General features: G+C 38.3%; 1 long non-coding RNA gene across 1 annotated transcript in view; it reads left to right on the plus strand.

Moving 5' to 3' along the window:
• LOC311611986 overlaps nucleotides 1–12,689 on the plus strand; it is a 77,211-nt gene extending 64,522 nt beyond the window's left edge. Inside the window, exons 3-6 of the long non-coding RNA XR_014793190.1 lie at nucleotides 759–834; nucleotides 1,827–1,888; nucleotides 11,439–11,489; nucleotides 12,009–12,689. This is a non-coding gene — a long non-coding RNA (uncharacterized lncRNA). The remainder of the gene's footprint in view (nucleotides 1–758; nucleotides 835–1,826; nucleotides 1,889–11,438; nucleotides 11,490–12,008) is intronic.
• The last annotated feature ends 11,504 nt before the right edge of the window (nucleotides 12,690–24,193 follow it).

Consider the following 24,193-nt stretch of genomic DNA (forward strand, 5'->3'; position numbering starts at 1 on the left):
ACTGCACATCGGTAGATAATTTGACCTGCAAATTATCCAAACTATGTAAAATTGTAAAATATTATAGCCAAGATACATGGATCAGTACTAAAGGATCACGGTGGAGTAAGGGACTCCATTTAGGAGTTTTCATGTCAGACCAAATTGAGTTTTAATCCTGGTCCTTCTCTTATTAGCTGATTGAACTTCTCCACTTATTAGCTGAGTGACCCAGGGCAAGGTTCTTACACCCACTAAGCTTTGGTTGGCAGATCTGAAATTGTGCTCCAAAGGGGCAGGTTGACCAACCAGAATTCATCAAGGCCTGACACTCAAATGCTGCCGCTGGCCCCATCTTCTCTATTTTGTTAGTTTACCTACTCTCCCCTTCCCTCCTCCCCCCACTCCGCAGCCCATAATAAACTATTCGATTAAAAAAATAAGATTTACCTTCAGCTCATAGTTTTGAAGACTGTGCTGACTCAGGATTTAAAAAGAAAGTTGTAAATAAAAGCATATTCTTCTGAACAGAGGCTACAACCATTATTGCCCTAAACAGCTTCACAGAGCTTCCGTGATTCCACAGATCAGCAACAGCCAGAACAGGCAGCGCCACTGCCTCCTGCTGGTCAGACAGGGTAGTGAGGGCTGAGAGAAGCACACCTCTCCAGGCCTTGAGACTGCAAGGTGGTGGTGTCTGTTCAGAGCAGGTAGTTTTAAAGTGCTGAATGGACTGGCGGTAACCCTGAATTCTGTCCTAAATAGGTGTAAAATTACAGATTGCTGAGGATGAAGCTGCGTTCAGCAACCTCCTGTCTCTTTTGCTGTGACTCTCCAAGGAAGAAATGGAAGTAGGTAAGTAAGCAGGATTTTGAGGATGCAAGTATAATAGGTGGGAGAAAAATCTGGAAAAGAGGCCACTAGAAAAAAGCTGCATATGTTTCTAAAAGCTCACTCTGCCATCAAATGAACCAAATCTTTAAAAAATATATGTCTGACACAATATCTACAGGGTGTTCCAAAAAATGTATACACACTTTGAATTAATTGCAATGGGTTAAATCTGAAAAGAAAGAAACATCAGTTGAGGTATCAGAAAAAAGCAAGTATACATTTTTTGGGACACCCTATTATTAAAAACCTGATGTTTCTGCAATTTTAGGATATGATATCCCCTTTAGATAGATTAAGAACTTGTATTATAGAGAGTGTCCTATTTTTGGAATCAAAATAATTTGTGACTCAGTCCTCCATAGGAATAGAGCAGTGTTTTTCAACCTTTTTTGGGCAAAGGCACACTTGTTTTCATGAAAAAAATCACGAGGCACACCACCATTAGAAAATGTTAAAAAATTTAACTCTGTGCCTATATTGACTATATATAAAGTAATTCTCTTGAATAGGAATCAAATAAACACAAAGAAAGTATTTTATAATTACTTTATTATGAAATATTAAGTAAACAAAATAGTGAAAAATTATAAAATTCTTGTCTTGTCTGCACCTACGGCACACCAGGCAACATCTCGCGGCACACTAGTGTGCCGCGGAACAGTGATTGAAAAACGCTGCCTAAGAGTATCGCTATAGCACAGGGGTCTTCAAACTACGGCCCGCGGGCCACATGCGGCCCGCAGAGGAGTCTGATCCGGCCCGCCAGGTTTTTTGGGCAATGAGCGCAGCCGAGGTGTTACAGTAGGAATTCGTAGTTCATATAGTCTGGCCCTCCAGCTCTCTGAGGGACCGTGATCTGACCCCCACTTTAAAAAGTTTGAGGACCCCTGCCAGGTCAGGTTTTTCTAAACATGACCACAGAAATATACTTACTTTCACTCAATCTTTTCCAGAATGTACTTTTCTGTTTCGAGGAATAGAATGCAGTAGACGTGATGCCCTGTGACTTTCAGGGGTAAGTCATCCCAGGTAACACAGCCCGCACCTGGCACTTTCTCTCAGAATGTTCACCACTGGAAGCCCAGACAATGTGCAGAGGCAAGCCAGGATCTGGGCAATGGCCCGAGCTAGGGTCTCACCCATGGCCAGCATCAACACCAAGCATGTGAGAGCAGCAAAGACTTGCAGGTGATTCTAGACTAGGCTTTCCATCTGCCCCAGCCCATGCCAAGGAGAGCAGAGAGGAGGCACCATCACAGATCCTTATGCAAATTGCAGATTTCTAAACAAAATGAGAATCCTTGTTTAAGCTACTCTGTTTCAAGATGGTTAGTTACACAATAATAAATAAAACAATTCCAAGAACCATCTGGTCAGGTGAGAATGTAATGATATTTTCTAACATAGGTCAAAATACTAGAATAATTTTAAAATAGTGTGCAGGAGACTTGTATTTTGAACAAGCTGTTGTTTTAGCGCAGAGCTTACCACATACTAGGTACCTAATACAAAGAGGCTAACTTAATTTACTTAAAAATTATGTTCTAATAAAGCAAGGCACCTGGACTTGCCATGCTATACTCTCAATCAGAAGATTGAGGAGTTAGTAAGAAAAAGAACAGGAGGTATCAGTTTTCTTAGCAAACAGGGCATTCTTCCTTCTTTCTTCTGGTGGTTGCACTCTACCTTTCTTATGCAATTAACAAATTTCCATACAATGGCCCCCCTGCCATGTGGGTGTATAGTCTGGCTAATGAGAATGCTGCATCCCCCTCCTGTTCAATGATTGCCTCAAGCCAGGAGCCATCTCCCTGCTCCTAGAGAAATCCCCATTAAAAATGAAACGCATGGACACAGACATCAGGTCAGAAAGAGGGTGGGAAGAGGTAAAATAGCATAAAGGGGGTCAAATATATGGTGACAGAAGGAGACCTGGCTTTGGATGGTGAACACACAATGCAATATGCAGATGATATATTATAGAATTGTAAACTTGAAACCCAATACATTTAACAAAAATTGTTTCGAAAAAATGAATGAAGCCTAAATAGGGGAAAGTGGAGCCAGGCCATGAAAAGAGAGCATAAGCTCCTGATGATGTCACATAAGACTACAGAGCCAGCTCTGACTGGTTTGGCTCAGAGTGTCAGCCTACAGACTGAAGGGTCCCGGGTTCAATTCTGGTCAAGGGCATGTACCTTAAATGCGGGCACATCCCCAGTGGGGAGTGTGCAGGTGGCAGCTGATCAATGTTTCTCTCTCATCCATGTTTCTAACTCTCTATCCCTCTCCCTTCCTCTCTATAAAAAAAAATTAATAAAATACATATTTTTAAAAAGACTACAGAGCCAATCATGCCCAGTGCTAACCCCACCTTCTTTTCAGTTATGAAACAAAAAGTTCTCTTTCTTGGCTGACATGTGGGTTACTTTTTTTTTTTCTTTCCAAAATTGATATTGAATTTGTATCCTAATTGGTATTGATGGAAACTCTTCAAGTAATATGAATTATTTGGAGAAGCAAAAAGGAGAGAAACATTAGGATATTTTCATGCTATTTTCTTAAAGGTGAAACTGGGTAAAGTAAGACAGCTCCGATGAAATTAGAGCAATAGTTCCACAGCCAGTACCTAAAAAGGAAGATAATTGCATAATGGTAGAACTTTAGAAATGAAAGAAATGTTAGCTATAATAATCACATCCTCAATATTGGAGAAACAGAGAAGAATCCAAAGAATAAAAGCTGACGCTGTTCCATGATACTAAATTGCCATCTTTTTTGCCATAACTGAATGGCTTAATTTCTCCCAAGCTCTTAGATATAAAAAAGTGTTACAAAATTATTGTTTTAGAGAAAATAAGAGAGGTTAGAGCCTAGAAAGTGACAGACGCATCACAGCAATTTTTCATTCTTAAAGATATTTTAGTGGTAAGTTGATTCTTTTGTTAGCAGTATATTCTGTGCTGAAAGTTAAAATAATAAATTGGTTGATAAAACATTACAAAACAAACCCAAACACAACTGAGTAAATATGAAGAGCATTGACTGACATGAATAATACATTTCTAGGTCATTAAAATAAATTTCAAAATAGGTCTTAACTGTAAATAATATAATGAAAGAATCATTTAAGAAGTTTACTATTCAATGTGGCTAGATGTTTAATGCACAAGTGATAGGCTATTAATATTATATCATTATAGAGGCTAACAATTAATTTTTACTAATTAATCAGTTGTATTAGGTACAGGGATATTGTAAAATACGGGTATTTTTAAAAATATATATATTTTTTATTTCAGAGAGGAAAGGAGAGGGAGAGATACAAATATCAACGATGAGAGAGAATTATTGATTGGCTGTTTCCTACATGCCCCCCACTTGAGATTGAGCCACAACGCAGGCATGTGCCCTTGACCAGAATCAACCCTGGGTCTCTTCAGTCCAGGGCTCTATCCACTGAGCCAAACCAGCTAAGATGAGAAGTATTTTTAAAAATGCACATTTGTTTGCAGTTTCAGCCTCATTTGTTATGGTTATCTCTGGGAAAATCTTTAAATGGTGGTTATAAAAGATGGGATAAGAGGCATACATACAAAACCCCATTCTAAAAAGTTGCGTAACTGCAAAGGATTGCTTTAGCAAATTAAAATCCAGAGGTAGTTAGATTCTCAGAAATGCCATACTGCTGCTAACAACAATACAATGCTAACAACAACAACAACAATAATATAATGGTGGCAATAATAATAATAGGAGTGGTCTTTTTTTAATACATATGGAGTAAGAATGAGGAAAGGATTGGTCCACCTCACAGAACAAATGATATAAAGTTAACAAATGAAAGAAAACTAGTTTGCTTCTACCTCACACCCATCTCCTGGCAAAGGAAACTGGGAAAAGGAAACAAATATGGTTGAGGGAATAGAAATCCAAGATAAATGAGGAGAAAGCTAAGAACCAAGATGCTGTAGCAAGAGGTCAAGTCTCCTAGCCTGGAAAGATCGCAGCCCACAGCACTGAGAATGTACAGCTGTGCACCTGCGACCACGCTAGTCATTTCTGTGGAATCTGCAGCAGGAGGCATGCCAGAAAGCTCTTGGCAGTCGAATGTTCAAAAATATTTAAAAGGGATAAAATTGGACACCAGAAATCTTGATTTTTATATTTTTAAAATTCTTGGATTTATTATTAAATAGTGTGGGAAAAACATTTAGAAAAGAAAGCAATGATCATTAGGAGCCACTAGAGAGGTTCACCAAGAATAAGCTATCCTCCTCCCCTAACAGAATTTCTGTTTGCTCAGAAATAGTGCAGGGAGTGGAAATAAGTTGACTACTTGTATTCCAGCGCCTTCACTTGCTAACTGAGTGACTGTGTTCGCAATCCAACAGGGCACCTTAACTATAGCAGATGGCTATGTAAGGTGAAAACTTTGGCACAAACTTGTAGATAACATGTAAGAGCCCAATAGATGATGAAGGCAGTAAAACCTGCTGATCAAACCATAGATTCTGGAGCTCGGCTGCTGGTTTGGCAATTTAATCTGTGACTTTGGGAAAACCATGTAAATTTCTTTGCACGTTTACATCATAAAACACACACAGTAGTAGTATTGCTTCATGGGTTGTTTTGATGATTAGATGCATAAATACTGTAAAGTACTTAAAACAATGTTTGACACAAAATTAGGAAAGAATAAGCGTTAAGTTTTATTGTGACTCTTACTATGTCTCAAGTTAGGACAAAGTAGACAAACACAATTTTAGAAAACTAATTATATATACACAAACATATATATATACACATATATATTTGTTTTGATTAAAAAACAAAAACAAATAAGTAGTATGATTAATAAATTGATATCCACATTATTTATATTTTATTTTTAATATTTCATTAACTTTACTGGGGTGACATTGGTTAACAAAATTATATAGGTTTCAAGTGTACAGTTCTATAACACATCACCTACATAATTGTGTGTTTACCACCCAAAGTTAAATGCCTTTCTAATTTATTTAAATGAATGCCTGATATACACCTGACACTGCAGTAGGCACTAGGGACATAAATGAAAAGACAAAGTCATTGCCCTAGTCAGTTTGGCTCAGTGGATGAGCATTGGCCTATGAACTGAAAGGTCCCAGGTTCCGATTCTAGTCAAGGGCACATGCTCAGGTTGTGGACTCAATCCACAGTGGGGGACTTGCAGGAGGCACCTGATCAATGATTCTCTCTCGTCATGTGTATTTCTATCTCTCCCTCTTCCTTCTTCTCTGAAATCAATAAAAACCTATTTTATAAAAAAGACAGTCATTGAAGAAGGACTCCATTGTTATGACAAGGACTCTGCTGTATTCAATGTTTTCAGCACTGACTTCCATGCAGGGTAGGCATGGTGTGAGAACTCCAGAGGATACAAACCTAGAATGGAATACAAACACATTGGTGACACCAGAATGGAAAAATATCCTCAAAAATGGAACACAGAGTCTAAACTAAACTAAATTTAGTAGAAATTAAACTAAATAATATTTATATTCATCAGTATAATTCTAATTGAAAATAATATACTCTAATGCAGACATATTATAAATTGGGAAAGCAAAAAGAAAGAGAGAAGGAACTATCATCTTTATAATTCAACCATTGTCATGTCAGTGTATATTACTATAATATTTTTATTATATGTATATTTTCTTATATTACTATAATATTTTTATTATATGTATAGTATGGATATCTTCATAAGACATGTACACATAGGCATACATATTTCATGTACATAAGTATATATATGTAAATCCACTTAAAATGAAATGGATTATAATGTTTATTCCACTTTGTAATATATGTCTTGTATCTAAAAATGTGTATATTTTCATGTCAGTGAACAACCTTCAACATAGTGTTTAGTAATTCCAAGTATTCATGAATGAGAAGTGAACTTCTTGGATATTTGAGCCATTATACAATTTTTGGTTACTTGTTACTGTAACTAGCATTACTCTAACACATGATGAGTGTACTGCCAGGTCTTCTTTCTTACCCCCAAAATTTGACATTATAAGTTTTAAAAACTTTACCAAATTTAAACTGATAAAGGGCTACCTAGTTGTTACTTCAGCTTGAATGCCTTTACTGATTAAAAGAAGATGACATAGCGGGGTAAGTGGCATGTCATAAATGGTGAATAAGCTTCTGCACAGCAAAGGAAACCATCAACAAAACAACAAGAAAGCCCACTGCATGGGAGAACATATTTGCCAATGTTATCTCCAATAAGGGTATAATCTCCAAAATTGAAAGAAACTCATACAATTTAACAAAAGGAAAATAACCCAATCAAAAATGGGCAACAGACCTAAATAGATACTTTTTGAAGAGGACAGAAGAAAGGCCAAGAGACATGAAAACATGCTCAAAGTCACTAATCATCTGAGAGATGCAAATCAAAATGACAATGAGGTAACCTCTCCTACCTGTCAGAATGGCTATCATCAACAAAGACAAGTGCTGGCGAAAATACAGAGAAAAAGAAACCCCGGTGCACTGCAGGTGGGAATGCAGACTGGTGCAGCCACTGTAGAGAACAGTATCAAGTTTCCTCAAGAAAACTAAAAATAGAACTTCCATTTGACCCAGTGGTCCCACTTCTAGGACTATATCCCAAGAAACTAGAAACACCAATAAAAAAGGATATATGTACCCTTATGTTCATAGCAGCATATTTTACAACAGCTAAGATTTGGAAACAGCCTGAGTGCCCATCAGTAGATGAGTGGATTAAAAACCTGTGGTACATCTACACAATGGAATACTACACTGCTATAAAACAGGGACTTCTACCATTTGCAACCGCATGGATGGACCTGGAAAATCTTATGCTAAGCAAAATAAGCCAGTCGGAAAAAGATAAAGATCACATGATCTCACTGATTTGTGGAATACAATGAACAACATAAACTGATAAACAAAAACAGATCCAGAGATGGAGAAGCATCAGTCAGACAGTCAAACCTCAGAGGGAAGGTAAGGGGAAGGTGAGGGTAAGGGAGACAGATCAACCAAAGGACTTGTATGCATGCATATGAACCTAACCAATGGACACAGACACCAGAGAGGTGAGGACATGAGCTGGGGGAGGGTGGGGAGATAAGGACACATATGTAATACCTTAATCAGTAAAGAAGAAATAAAGACCTAAGGGATTTAGTTGATTGGAATGTATATGCGTATACAAGTGGCATGGGAGATTGATGCTTGCTACAGAGAAAAAAATAACCACATGAAATTGTCCAGTAGCCAGACCAGAGTTGGACTTCAGATGTGGGCACCGCTCCTCAATGGGGACACCAGTGAATTGGACTTTATCTCACTGAGAAGAAGGAGGATGTTTCTCCTGGGATATAGATACTTTAAAGAGGTGGCGGTGCTATGGCTTAAGGATGGTAATGAGGGTGGCACAAACAGGCACCTAGCTTGGCATGGGTGTACTAATCATTACCTCATCATGGAAAACAGCTATGTTTACTTTTTTATTGATCACTCTGATTTAAAAGGGAAGGAAAATGGTATTACTTTTCTAATTCTTACAAATGAGGACGGTGAATTCTCATTATTGATGTCATAAAGATGATAAGTGATCCATCAGAATCAGAAACAACAGCTGTCTTTTCTTTAGACCATTTCCTTAAATAGTTTTAAAGAAGACGCACTTCTTTTGATTAGAACGCTGTCTAATAGATATCTTCTAGTTGATATCTAGAAGGCTGTGGAAAATATTCCAGAGAGACTTGGTGGCAGTATCATTCGCAAGTCAGCTGTCTGGGCAGGACCTTTCAGTTCCATTTGCCTCTTCAAGACAGTTTCATGTTCCAAGTGAGGAGGGAATTCAACTACTCCACTTGTGAAATATTGAGTACCTGATACCAATAAGACATACAGAAGCTGTCTATGCTTGAGGATAAACAATTTGGTAAATGCCTTTAGAGACCTTGAAACCAACTGTAGGTTAATAAGCAAGAAAAATAGGAATGCATTTTATTGGAATTGAACAAAACTGTGGAGATTTTACCACAGACTGTTGTAGAGAAAAGACCACGTTAACAGATTTAGGCAAGTCACAAAATGCCAGTCCCTCTTGAGTAGACAGAGCTAGGCCAGGATAAATAGGAGCTTCTGAATGGCTGCCTCTTAACTAATAAATGACAATATTCAGGGATCCACGATAATTCTTATGAGAAGGTGGGGAGAGGAGCAATCGTATTGGAGAGTTTAGGTACAAAAAATGAGAGATTAAAGATTCTTTGAACCTTGTTCCTTATCACAGAACCACCTGGCCTGAGAGGGTTGAACAGGAAAGGGAAAGGTGTGTAAGTATATTAAGCTTTTCCCAGTACTGAGTTTCAACCCCCAGGAGTTAGAATAAGAAAAGGCAAAGAATCAACAAAAGAACCATTAGTTACGTCACTTTTGAGGACCAGCACGATGCTCTCACATCTGTGAGGAAGATGTAATTGATACTTTTTGACTCTGGAATAAGCATAGGAGAGTTTGCATTCTAGAAGGTGTAGAAGGTGGTGGTCTCTGATGAGCAAAAAGCTAAGTCAGAGGTGGTAACTAGTTCCATTCCATCCAACTACAAAGAAAAGAAGGAGAAGGGAGAGGGTGAAGGGATCCATCCATCATGCACAATACAAATAAAGGGCTGTTACTCATTTTCCTAATGCCAAAAAAAAAAAAGAGGACAATTTAGCAATTTTTGACACTAAGAAAATCATTTGTAATAGCCTTCCTCACTTTTCAATTCATCCTCAAATTTAAAAGGTAGAAAAAACCATTCAATTGTTTCCATTATAAGTCAGTTCATCATTTATGAATCCATGTCAGTGTCTTATTTTTTTTTTCAGGGAAAGGGCTAATTCGTATCATATTTGCAGTCAGCACTTCATAGTGCATCACTGCTGTTTGACTAAGCCTGTCATCTGACACTGAGCATCTCAAAACCATTTGCTTCACTCTTCTTGTTCAGATCTGCACAGATGCTAATAATTAGGAATGTGATACCTCCAACTCACTTAAAATATCCATTGAATTTAGCATATAACAGTAAGACCAGCATAACACATATTTCACAGAAATTGTTAAACTGTGTGAACTAAATTATGACTATTAGTTATATATGAAAAAAATGGAATGATTTCAGAGCAGAAATATAAAATGTAATTTTTACAAAAACAAGGAATCCCATCTTATAACTACTCTATGTAGGGTGTTCAAAATATGAGCTAAAAGCCTACTGTAGAATGAGTTTAAAAAAAAAATTTATTTCAAAACAGAATGCCCAAAAGTTTCCTCTCTCCAAATACACCTGCAATTTTGAAGTCCTGTTAATTCATACCTCTAAATGAAAGAGTTGGGTATACAAGGTCAGTGAAATTGTTATTTATGGTTGAAATGTTTTTGCTACATCTATTTTAAGAAGGGTCATTTTTCATTTCATTTTAAAAATTGCTTTAAAGTGTTTAGCTGACTATACAAAATTACTCAACGTGCAACTAAAAGCTTCCTCTATTTCCAACCTTTAGGTAGCCTAAGAAATATATGGGATTTTACAATTAAGATGATTAAGTACATTGTGCCATTTAACTGTTCTTATGCTTGTTGTAACCAACAATATATTCATTGTTTTTCTATGGTTATAAAATCATTTTTCTCATAAATGTGTTTTTTTATCTCTTTATTCATTTTGGATTACTTCTGAGGAAAAAATACAATGTCAATATTTAAATCACTAATTCATAATACAGACCTCTGTACCCCCACTGCCAATATATTAAGTTAGCTTGTAGTTAGGAAGATCCTTATTTAGTCATAGAAACAATGATCTCCAAAGAATACTACTACTCTCTGTCTCATTTTCCATAGGAAGGGTAGTGTTCAACTCAGTTATATTTTTAAAATTATGATTGTTATTATTTTGCTTTGTGAGGCTCTATTAAATTCAAAATGCATAGGACCTACTTACTGGTAAGTATTTTTAGATATTTCAATTCCCGTTTTCTTGCTGGTTGATATTAATAACTGTTCTCTCCAAGCTAAAAGAACACATCAGCCTTGTCAGGCTGACCAGCAGACACTGCAGGTGTGTGAGCCTCTAAACGCAGGGAGAAAGCATTGCTGCAGCTAACCTAGGCAGTTCAGGAGACCTCAGGCCCAGCAAGGGTTCCATTTCAGGAGCCAGGGAATTAACATACCACACAGATTTAAAGATAAAAAGACTAAAACATCAACATTATGAAGCAAGGTTCTGTCATTTTATTTGGAAATTGCAAGCATCCTGGGACTGGAAGTTAATGCATTTGTGATTCTTGAACTGTACTCTCTGTAGAATGACTTCAACTCCTAAATCTTTTCTAAGCCAAAGGAGATTTCAAAGTGTGACTATTTACAATTTAAAGTGAGAAGAGATCTCGCAAAAATAAGTTTGAGAAAATAGTCAAAACAACGACGACTGTGAAATTAAAATTAGTTTTGGATTCTTATTTCTGTTCAAGGTCTCCAGGTATTTGAAGAGGAAAAGTGAAACAAAAACAAACATTTCATAGGTAGGTAGACAAAAAAATAAATGACTAACCTTGACTTCCATCAGCACACAAAATCCTACACACCCATTGACAGACTTCATTGTTTAAAAACTACTTGGGGATGATTAAGAAAAAGATGATGTAATCTCATATGTGATAAAGAGAGATATAATATTCTCCACTGGAAGGCATTCCTATCATGTCATATCAAAGTCTAGCAAAACGTTGAAAGTTAGAAATGTTATCAAGCATTAGCAGGCATTTAAAGGACGTCTCTTGAATATTTCTAGCATAAAAAAGTATTTCATGTGATGTAAATGAATGGTAATTTTCTGACTTTAAAAGAGAGCTGTGCCAGTACATTTCAGCGTTCTGGACCCAATTCTGCAAACATGGAGACGCATTCAATTTGCTCTGCCTGCCTTCCCGCCTTAGATGGCTGCGATTGCAGGGAAATTAATCCATTTAAAAATCTTCGGCTTAAACTTAAGGATTTTCAGTTTTTTCCCCCTTCTCTCTCTCCCTCTTTTTTTTTCTTAGAATATCAATAAGTTCCAATTGAAGAGCAGATTCTTTTGCAATTCAGGCATGTGCCGGCGATAACGGGCGAGTTGGCATGAAGAGAGGCAGAGATGGATTAATTATGCAGAGAACATGGAAATTCTGCTTATCATCGGCTAGCAAAGGAGCCCGGCTCACATAATCAGCAAACGAAGGGAGAGGAAAAAATAACAATGCAATGGCACCTTCCAGCCCATCATCAGGATTTTTTCCACCACCCCCCCCCTTGTAATTAAAAAATAACATACACTTATAGCCCTATCTCCTGTGCAGGGAAGGAGTGGATGTCCACAAAATAATTGCACTGGGATATTGGAGCTGGCAACATGGGCTGACCATGCCTGCTTGCTCTCCCTCTCACCGTCTCTTTTCTCTTTTGGCCTCTCAAAGGCACGTTGCTTCTGAACCCCGTCCAAGTCAGACAGTCTCAGGTGACATTTGAGCTCAGTTTCCAAAAATTCCCAACGGGTACCTTATCATGATCCAAAAAAACATACATACATACATACATACATACATACATACATACGTGATAAATATTTGAAGGGCTGACTCTGGGGGAAGGCTTTGGAACTGATCACCTGTGGACTATCTGGTCAGTTTTGTGTTCCGATGAAACCTGTCCAAATAGCTTTCGTGTTGCAGAGTGGCTGGATTAAACTGGTGGGCTGTGGGAATGGGTGTGTGAGTCTTCTCTGATGATCAAACTTATTTACAACTTTTTCTTTCGATTACCTTTGCCAATTCACTTGATAAATTCAAGTACATATTGTTAACGATTGCTGTGTTTGTGCCTCCGAATCAGAATTCACAATTCTGTACTATTACTGGAAAATCTGTAAGCTTAGGCTTTGTTTTTTCTCTGATTGCCAAAAAAAAAAAAAAAAAGACCATAATGAACCTAGTTTATTGCTTTAAAGAAAAGAAAATTTAATCACACACTTGTATCTCTGTATTTTCCAATTCTGAAAATGAGGATGCAGACACGAATGTTAAATGATACTCTGACTGAATGCCATCAAAGTAGGTTTCACTGCTTTCATCATCATCCAGATTATTTTACCTAATTTAAGGCATAAGTGCCAAGGAGCCCTGGCTACCTGAGAGGCCATTTCCTCCTGCAAAAGTTACTGGTGAGCTAGAGAAACATAAAGATGAGAAAAACAAACCAAACCGGGGAGAAACAAAAATTATGCAACATATGAAGGAAAAACAGCGTTGCAAAGTGCAAAATGCTGGAATTGGAAAGCTGGCAGACTCTGGAAATGTAATTTATTCATAGAATCCCACCAAAGCAAGAAACCAGTGTGGGGCGCAGTTTGCATGCTTGTGGGAATGCTGTTAGTGACAGTGACGGCAATAGACTGATTTTTTAAACTAATTATTCCCATGTCTATGCATATGCCCACACACATGTGTGTACACACACATACACACACACACACACACACACACACACAAACTAGTATGTATGAATATCATCGAAAACAAAGACCAAATAAAGGGATCAATGGAATGTTGGGAGATATTGGTGATTATTGACTTGGTTGGTTCCTGAGAGAATGCAAGAAAAGTAAAGAAAGAAAAAAATACTCAAGTGGGGTGGGGTTCCAGGTTTGGGTGAGAAAACGTAGAGAACAGAAAGATAATCCTAATGAAGAAAGATCAAGAGAATAAAAAAGTACGTGGGGTAAAGAAAATTATAATTGTGACAGTAATAAATTATGATTTCTTTTAATGTCTAGTTTTATCAATGTATGCACACAGTGGGTCATATGTGGATTACATATATAAATAGAAACATTTAGAAAGTCACTCAAGTGTGCATCCCTATACCAAGAAATGTCCGAATGCGTCAATTAGAGACCACAGCTTCTTTGGAGAAAAGCAAAGTTTACCTGTGATTTTGGAGCACAGCCACCCAGATAGGGAAATGCAGCTGCTTAACCTGGCAATCCATTACCTTCCTACCATTCTGGGCCTCAAACACAGTCAGCATCTCTTTGACTTAACCTCTAGTGTAGGGGTGTCGAACTCAATCAGAGAAGGGGCCAAAATCTAAAATCCAGCCTAAATCGCGGGCCGAATGGTTTACTGAACAGTCATAAACTGACAATGTCATAAACTGACAGTGGAGTGCAGTGATGACAGCGCGGTGCGGGCCACATTGCAAGGCCTGGCGGGCTGGATTTGGCCCTCAGGCCTTGTGTTTGACACATGTGCTCTAGTTTGATCAAGCCTACCTCTTTGTGTAAATGAGCAGCAATGAGTAAATCTTACTTGGCCTGATTACCAGCCCTCATTGATTATTTTTTTTGCAAAAACAGGAGATGAGGTCACAACTAACAAAGGTGACCATACAGTGCTATTTGAAGTTATAGATTGTCTACAAAATAAATTGGTGGACTTTCCGACTCATGAGAAACTCTCCTTCTCATAGGATCAAAATATGAAGAGCCAGTCTAATTCAACCAGACACTAGGTAATTACTTCCCTGAGGGTTACCAGGTGAGCAGAGGATCATCCCAGTGAATGTCCAGAGAGGTGGAGCTGGCTCTTTACATGCTGTCTTGCTAAACTGGATGCACATTAGAATTTCCTGGGGAATCTCTTAAAATACTCATGCCTGAGCCTCACCCCAGACCAAAAGTAGATATGGGGCCTAGATACACATACAGATATGGGGGGAGAGACTTGTGTATATATTTTAATTTCCTGGGTGATTTTCATGTGTAGCCAGAGCTGAGGACCAGCCATTGCCCAGAGCATTCATTGGTCTCCATTGGAATCCATTTTCAATCCACACCATTTTCATGGCTAGACTGTGGGCGCCATAAGGGGCAGGGACCACGCTGCTTATTTGTGCTTCATCCCCAGCACCTAGCCCAGTGCCTCTTACATTGTAGGTTCTCAAAAAATAATTTTGACTAAAAGAAGAAAGCAAACAGGATCCCACAAGACAAAAGGCTCTGTGCCTATGGCTACCTCCTCTCCTTCCATCCCACAGGTCTTGACAGTCAGAAGCTATCCCCAGGTTTTCTGAAAAGCTGTGCTTGGAATTGTGTAGAAGCAGCCTACTTCTATAATCTCTTAGACTTCCTGAAAACATGTCTTAACATCTTTTACAAGAGACCGGTAGATAATAGAATTCTCAGTAACCGTAACTGTAAATGGATTTGTAATCTACCCGTGATTAAAATTATTTTCATCATGAAGTAGGATTCTCATTATTGTTGCAATTTTAATATTATCAACGCCGAAGTGTCTCAGTGATTGATACTATAGACAGCGAAACCCTATATTATAGTAATTAAATTTAAAATGAATCAGACATCCTTATATGTCTCAGTACAGCACCTGATTATTTGAAAACAATTATCTCTGCATGTCACCTAATGCCACGCAGCACTCGGAGCTGCTACGAGGAATTATTCATGGTCACAAAGTTGCTGCAGAGTCGAAATCCACGGGATCTGTGTCTTGGGTTCCCGGATGAATATGTTCCCCATTAAAATGCACGGCCACCAGAAAAGGGAGCTCTAACCCAGGAGGAATGCAGGCCCGAATTAGGAAACCTTTGAACAAAACCTTCGGGCTGAAACGAGCACTCATCACCAGCAAGTCTCACCGACTTTAAAGGAAACCCTTACTCTGGGAAGCCCCAGAAACCATGGGCCCAAGAGCAGCTGTCTGACTCTGAGGATGAGATTTTTTTCCTTTCCGATCAGAGCCAGGATGTTATGCATAATGCTTTCTTCATCGGGCAGATTCCTTCAAAGGGAATGGCTCTAGGAATTAAATTAAATATTGCTACATCTCCCTCTGACTCCTCTCCCTTCCCTGGTTAAGATTTCACAGGAATATGTGTTTCTCAACTGCAGGCAAGGGCTCACTTTTCGCTTCTCTCAATAGGACACTTTGTGCAATCCTTTTCGATGGCAAGCTTCCTTCAGTGGATGCAATGGCCCACCACCTGCCCCATACACATTTTTGAGGGGCGGGGAAGGGGGAATTAGTACAAAAATTCTCCCATACTTGGTTCATTTGCAGATTTCACCAGGCTTGCAAACAGCACACCTGTTGTGCTGTCTAGGTTTCCTTTTCTGATCATAGGCTTCTGACAAAGAAGGGGGGGGGGGGAAAAGATTTTTATCAGACGCTCTTCACTGGACAATGAATTTTCTTCACCATTTGAATGTATCTGTGGAATGCCTGAGTGATTCATTACAGCAGATTCTGAAGTATGACAATGGGCCGCAGAAATGACTGATGGTATCTCTTTCCTGATTTCATTTCCCTGATCCTCTTCATCCCGTGGCCTGTGTACCTCGATTAATTAGAAACCAGGGATTTTCACTCATCAGCTGATGGGTTTCATGCTCCACTCTGTCACAAATCTGCTGCCTGCACTATCTCCCTTACAGCTGGTGGCGGCTGCAAAAACTTTCCCTGCCTTCTCCCCCCGACCCCCCTTTTTCTTTTTCTTTCTTTCTTTTTTTTTTTTTTTTTTTTTTTTTTTTTGAAGTAGTGCTTTGTGAGTACAGGTTTAGGTCTTTTAAAGATTCAGACATATTTTTAAAGGAGAGATTAAAAATTAAAGAAAAGAAGATGCGAAATCTCTGATTACGTTAATCCCTATCCAAATGATACGAGTCCAAAATTGAACTTTTTGAAAAGATAATAATAGAAATGTTTCATAGCTCTCCGCTTTCTAAGTTTTATTCCCCCCCAAGATATCATAATGGAAGTATTATGTAAAGACGGAAAAGATGTATGAATATGGTTTGGGGTGTGAGCACAAAGGCGCATATGGTCACCTTTCATCCATTTTGGAGGACTTAGACTGTATTTCCAAACTCAACTGCATTCAAATTCCAGTTGAATAGGCCACTTTATAATAGCATCCTGAAATAAAATCATTGAACCCTTATTGTTTCTGGAGAAAATATTTTATAATTGCAATATGCTCCCCGTAGGGTATCTACCAAATTAAATCCCAGGATGATATACTCCCCAAGGAAGCAAATGATAATTAAATGATATTCAAAATGCAGGACATTTTAAATGCTATTATTAAAAACTCTCCGAAATCTAAAACAATGCTTGATTCAAAGGTAAAAAGCACAGAAACTATTTTCATCAAAGTAATATCTACCGACAAGATTATTTAGTAGAGCAGTTTCTCCATTTATACTTATTTAACATCATCTTTGAACCAGGTTCCAGAATTAAAAGCAAAACCCTTTCTTTTTAAAAATGTCAGGTCTCTCAGATTCTCAAAGGGAGGCAAAGTGATGAGGAGAAATAGTGCACATTTCCATAGTTTTGCCTACAGTGGAAGATGGTGGGGCATTTAGAGACTTAATCTTGTAAGTCAGATTTTTAATAATTTTGGAAGTCATAATCGGAGGAAAAAATTGTATCGTGCAGAGAAGCACATCCGCCCTGCATCTGAGCATCTTGTCCTTTTTCCCACACTTGCCAAGAAAGAACTATGCACCTACTAACTATTCAGAATGACTGACAAAAGCCCTGGTCAGTATTGAGGCCAAGCCTTTTGTATTGTGACTGCCTTAAATAGAAAAATCACTAATTAACTTAGCAGTTCTTTTTTTTGTTTTTTGCTTTTTTTGTGGGTGAGTACAAAGCAAACAGGGCAGCAGAAAAAGCGACCATACTTATGTTCCAAAGATCTACAAAGAAGTACATCCGACCGTGCTACTCAATCTTTGTGGCACATTTATTTCCATGCATTGAAATCCAAATTGCAAAAGATGTTGATGACACCACTCTGGTCAATAAGGTGTGCCGCAGTATTAAACTGTGTTCCAGATGTCAGGCTAAATGTGTCGTGTTGAACTGGTCTACCATAAAGACTTACAGATTTGAAGCAAAGTGGATTTCATAGGATTCGGATCAATTTCTCTTCCAGTTGTATTTTTTTTAAAGCCTTAGCCGTTTTGAAGATGGACACAAGAGAGAGGTCAGGAAAATACACCTGGAGCTTACATAGATGTGAAGAGAAATCCATTACTTTTGAAGTTATTGGAACGTTTTGTTAAGTCATACTTGGCTTTGAGGATGATATGAAGGAAAAAAACACACACAATCACATTACATTTCAAGTAATCTTCCTTCCCCCTAATAATTAGGTAAGGAAAAAGATTAATTTTAAACAATCTCTGCTTTTTTAAATTAATATTTTCAATGTAGAACTTTACCTGCTACTTTGACCTCAGCTTTAAAATGGAACAAATCATTATCGCCATGCTAGTTGGATTTAAAAGCTGCCCATAGAATATACTTTCCTTCAGCAGTAGTGCAAAACAACTATGGAACAGTTGGAGAGTATTTTATTTTAACAACAACACAAGTGTGCTGATAATCTGGAGTATCAGGCCCATCTGCAAATTTCCCTAATTTGCTATGTCTTTCCCTTAACACCACCAATATTGTGATAATGCCACATGTTCTTGAGTACCTGCTAGTGCCAGGTCCAGGGACTAACAAGTATGAACAGACACATTAGAAACATTGGCCTGTAAGTCTGTAGACTGTGGCATTGCCTCTGACTGACCGTGTACTTGAGCCATCTCACATTGTTTACTTGTGAGGGTACAGGAGAGTCATCACATTAGATGGTGTGTTTCTAATCTATAGATTAATTCTATTCGATTTATTCCTTTCCCTGGAATGTTGCTTCTATATAGAGCTTTTCAAAATAATTTTATAGACTAAAGTTTGCTATCATATGGGCAAACTCTGAGATACCGAATGTGGAAGGTCTTTTTTTCTTTTAATATCAACAATTTAGAGAAGAAAGAAATGGAAGCATTCCCAAATAACAGTGATTTCAGCAAACTTTGTTAACTAATAAATGCACATACATGTAAAACAGATCTTATATCAAATGATAATTTCTGATCAAAATAAGAAGGCTGTGTATTCACGTAAAGCCAATGCACCATCAACCCCAAACATTTTATTCATTTGCCTTATTCTTTCAATATCTTTTAAGGTGACTGTCGAGTAAAACAGTACACTTGGATATTGTGTGAAAAATACTCAGATATCAGAACACAGTAAGCAGCATGTCAATGAAAGAGTCTACATCTGCTGTTTGTATCTTTGTTACTGTCCTGGACTATTCAGATCACATTAAAAGTATGTATTGAATACAGTGATGAATATATATAGAAAGTAACCTCAACATGGAGTCTTTTGAATAAGAACATCTATATTTTTGTTAAAAATAAGTACATTATATAAGATATCTTAACAGTATATCTAATGTAAGGATAGCAGTAGTATCTATCTACTTATAATTCTAATTCTTAGAGTTTGTTTTCATAATGTTTCATTATTTCTATATGAAATCTGAACTCTTGGTCCAGATTTTCAAGTTACTCTCATTTGGATTTACCACTTCAACCTCAGTTTTAAAACTCCTCATTAATTATTCACTCTACTAGGGATACCTGCAATCCTAAATTGGGCTTTCTTTGGTAATTTCTATACAATCAGCACCTAGTGCAACCTCTGATCTATGGTATTGTTATTGGTGGAAGTGTGTGTGTGTGTGTGGGGGGGGGGGGTGGATCCTTGTCCCCACATGATACTAGTGGGAGTAGTATTCTTTCGATATCCCAAGAAAAATAATTTTCTGAGGCTCATATGGGAGAAGGAGTATTTTTTATTTCTGTGGAATTACATCCCTGAGTTTACAATGTCCCATTTCCCCTTATCCTGCCGAGGAAGAAGTATAGCTGTGGCTTCAATAGGACTAGAATCAGAGTCAGTGTCCAGAGTTTCATTCAATACTAGAGGCCCGGTGTAGGAAATTTGTGAAGGGGTAGGGTCCCTAGGCCTGGTTGGCGATCGGGGCCAATCAGGTTCCCCTGCCACCCTGCCTCCCACCTCCTCCTTCCCTAGCCAGCCATACACCACCTCTGCCCAGTTCCCTCACTCCCAGCCCCCAACCTCTCCGTCTCCCCTTCCCTCCCTCAGCACCCAGGTGCTGCAGCTGGTCATCTGCCATGTTCCGTGCTGCCCCCTGGTGGTCAGTGCATATCATAGTGAGTGATTGAACTCCTGGTCTCCCAGTTGAACTCCCAAGGGGACACTGCGTATTAGCCATATATATATATATATATATATATATATATATATATATATATATATAGATAGATAGATAGATAGATAGATAGATAGATAGATAGATAGATTGGAGCAGTGTCCAATCAATCAGGATAGCTTAGCTGTGTTCCCCACTGCAGTCCATTGCACATCGGTTCCATAGGGCCATGTGGCTATGGTGGAAACACAGGTGAATGTAAGGAAACAGGAATAAGCGAGCCCCATGAGCCAAGAGCAAAAAGAGAGCAAACTACTTTGTTAAAGGGATTATGTACTCCCAATTTTTCATGGGCTTGCAGTCGCCCAGCCATCTCTGTCCTCAGGTTTGACTGACAGGCAAGTACCTTCCCTATGTTACCACAACTTCACTGGGCATGTGTCTATCTCTCCTTTGTTGGACTCCTTCATCCAGTGTTTTTTAAGGAATGGGTCTGTGGTTTCCTTGGGAGTGTGAAATTGCAGCTTCCTGGTGAAGCTGCTCAAATGATATGCCTATAATGTCTGCCTCCCTTTTGCTCCTTTCCTGTTATTAATAGCCCAATGCATGAAGATTCATGTCAGAATGGGCCTTCCTTTCCCTGGCTGCTAGCAACATCTTTACTCTGGCTGGAACTGCCTTTCCGCCTTCCTATGCTGCTCAGAGGCCCAGAGCAGCAAGGTGTGGAGTGGAATGCCTTAACCTGCCATCTTCATTGGGTTAATTTGTATACTAACTCCTGATTGGCTGGTGGGTGTTACAGAGGTATGGTCAATTAGCATATTACTCTTTTATTAGGTAGACTAGCTAATTACAATGGTATCAGGAATCAATATGAACACAGTTTCATTGGAATCAAGCTGGTCTTTACTCCTATGAACCTGTGTCTGCTAATTTGGGATTGTTTGACAGAATGAGTTTCTGTCTTCATCAGCTAACTTATTCCTGTTTTATTGTTTTTTGCTTTTTTTAAATCACTTCTAATAACAGTTCATTTCCCAATCCTAATTATGTTTCTACTCTTTCATCATTCATTTGTCCAAACAAATATCATTCAAATATTCTGTGCCAGTCCAAGTTTTGTGTTAGATGAAACAAGGTCTACACATAAGGAGGTGTTTTAACCCATTTTAATCAACGTATTGTCTTGACCACTATTACCATTTATTTAACATAAATTGGTTTTTATTCCATGAATAGATTATAAGTAACCTGAAGTGAGGGAACAGGCCTCTGCTCTTATTCACCCAGCATTTCTTCCCACCTTGCTCACTGTTCAATAGAGGAAATGTTTAATAAGTTTGTTTACTGACTGAATTCTCTTTTAAATACTAAGGACATGTTTAGAAGTTTACCACATTTCAAAAATAAATTCAAAATAGGACACTGAATATGACCCTTCTATTAATTATCATATTTACTCCCATATTTTTCTGCTGTTTTCACTGTAACCTGGAGATTGGGAATCTTGCCAGCATCTGGAATTTCCACCTTTGGTAACCCTCGTTAATCTTTGTGATTATGGTCCCCATTTGCTAGAAGCACCCAAATTACATTACAATTACTAGGAATATTAATTGGAAAGTAGATTTTCTACTTTCTCTCCCTTTACTTTCAAGTTGTTAATGGCTTAACACAGGATTAGTTTCAGGGTAGCAGCAGAAAAGGACCAAAAAATAAAATAAAAAAAAATTGAAAGTGGTTAAAAAAGAACATATGCATTTATGGGTTTCTTTTATTTCTAGACACAGATTCAGACCTTAGTCTAATTTTCATCCCAGAGGAACGTGATGGGAAACATGTTATCATCCCAGACTTTCTACTCATCCCCCCCAAATCTGAAGCTCTCCGGGAGACCATCTTGTCCTGACTCAGGAAACCCAAGGATGTAACAGATCCGTAAAAATAGTAAGGGGTGCTGTAGAAACAGATATATCTTTGCTTTCATTGTCCTTCAGCCAATGGCAAGTGGTTGCTGCGGCTTTTATTTACCTTCTGTTAGGCCTGATGAGGACATTATGTTCTTCTGAAGAGATCCTTTGGCTGTTTTAAGGGAGGAATGAGTAATGTGAGAGATAAGGATTATAATTGAAAAAAATTCTTGCTTTATCTTTTAAAATATTTTTGTATGTTTTTGAGAGATGTGGAGAGAAAAACACAAACATTTTTCTTAGAATGGGACTTTGGATCACTGGTGCACTTGATTACATATTTCTGAAGCCCCTGTGTTGTTGTTTCTTATTTTCAAATATATATATTTTATTTCAGAGAGGAAGGGAGAGGGAGAGAGAGAGAAACATCAATGATGAGAGAGAATCATTGACTGGCTGCCTTCTGTACACCCCTACTGGGGATTGATTGTGCAACCTGGGCATGTGCCCTTAGCTGGAATTGAACCCAGGACCCTTCCGTCCACAAGCTGAGGTTCTATTCACTGAGCCAAACCAGCTAGGGTCCCTGTGTTCTTGATTAAAGAAAATTTATTCTCACTCACTGGCTCAGTGGTTGAATGTTAACCCAACATGCCCGGGTTGCAGGCTCGATCCCCAGTATGGGGCATGCAGGAGGCAGCCAATCAATGATTCTTTCTCATCATTGATGTTTATCTCTCTCTCCCTCTCCCTTCCTTTCTGAAATCAATAAAATATATTTTTTTAAATAAAAAATAAATGCACTCTTTTATACTTTTATTTTTAGAAAATGGAAGCTTACATCAAATTTGGCCCAAGTTTCATAACAGGGATGAAATAATAACTCAATTCTAAAACTGAGTTTCACTTAAAATGTATTTCCAAATCAGAGGCATTAAGAGTATTTCTTTCTTGAGGTTATATTGAATCCTTCTTAAATTTTCATTCTGGTCTGGATGCCACATCTAGGATTCAGTCAGGCCTGGTTGGGTGTGTGTAGCAAGGACTTGAGTTTGATATGAATGAAGGGAGAGAGTTAAGCCAACACCTTCCCACTGTGGTGAGCCAGGCGCCCAGAAGAATTGTAGGAATAGAAACTGAGTCTGGCAGGAAACACACAAGATCCAGGTATCGCTAGCTCAGGGGCCCCCAGATTCTACAGAGAATATTTTGAAAGTGAGGAAAGTGAGGAGGAACAGAAGAGACTCACAGTCTGACTCTAGTCTTAAAATTTTATTGACATTTAACTAGGATTAATTTGAAGAAATAGAGTTGTATTACAAAAAAAAAATAAAAATAAAAAGGAGAAGCAGGAGGAGGAGTTGAAGGAGAGGGGAAATGAGTTGTTTGGTAATTATCAGACAAGAGTATTTGTTTGTTTGTATTGTTTTTTATTGTGTTTGTTTTTGAGAATGGAACAGTCTTGTTCACAATATGCCCCGTGTGCTTTGAGTAGAACCCAGCACATGGTGGGCATACAATATATATTTAGCAAACAAATGGAGGAATAAATAAATAAAAGAGTATACAGACCAGTTGATTATGGATTAAGTATCTCAGTTGATAAGCAGAGTACAATAGTTGGTTAATGGATGCCAGGCAGGGAGGCAGACAGGTAGTGCCAGCAAAGCTGTTGACAAGGAACAAGGACCCTGTCACTGGAGCAGAATTCTGGTGCCTGGGGGAGACACTGGGCAGAGGACAATGTGGGTCCTAGTGGAAATCAGGATAATTGTAAGTGCACCAGGAAGGAATCTAAGTAACAACAACCAACAGCAGAAATCTGGCCTGGGGCTTGGCAGCAAGATGGGCAAACGGTTTAATAAGGTAATGGTGGATTTGGAACAACCTTTCAGAAAGAAGACTCAAGTATTCAAGCCTGGTCCTCTCAATTCTTGTCAAGGTTGGTTCCAGGAACTGGGAATAATCAGCAAATAATCTCAACCAGGATTATAATTTGGGGGCAGAGTTAAAATCCAGCCTGGGTTTCTGGTGAGTCTTTTTCTTCCAAGTTAGTTCAGCAATTCAGATGTAAGGGGAAGGGTTGGAGGAGTTCTAAGAAGCATCCCAGTCTGAAGAGTCTGAATGTCACTGATATAACACCTATTAGGACACCTCAGAACTTTCACATTTATTGTAAG

Source organism: Pipistrellus hanaki (assembly GCF_964339955.1).
Source record: "Pipistrellus hanaki genome assembly, chromosome: 17".
Classification (NCBI taxonomy): Eukaryota; Metazoa; Chordata; class Mammalia; order Chiroptera; family Vespertilionidae; genus Pipistrellus; species Pipistrellus hanaki.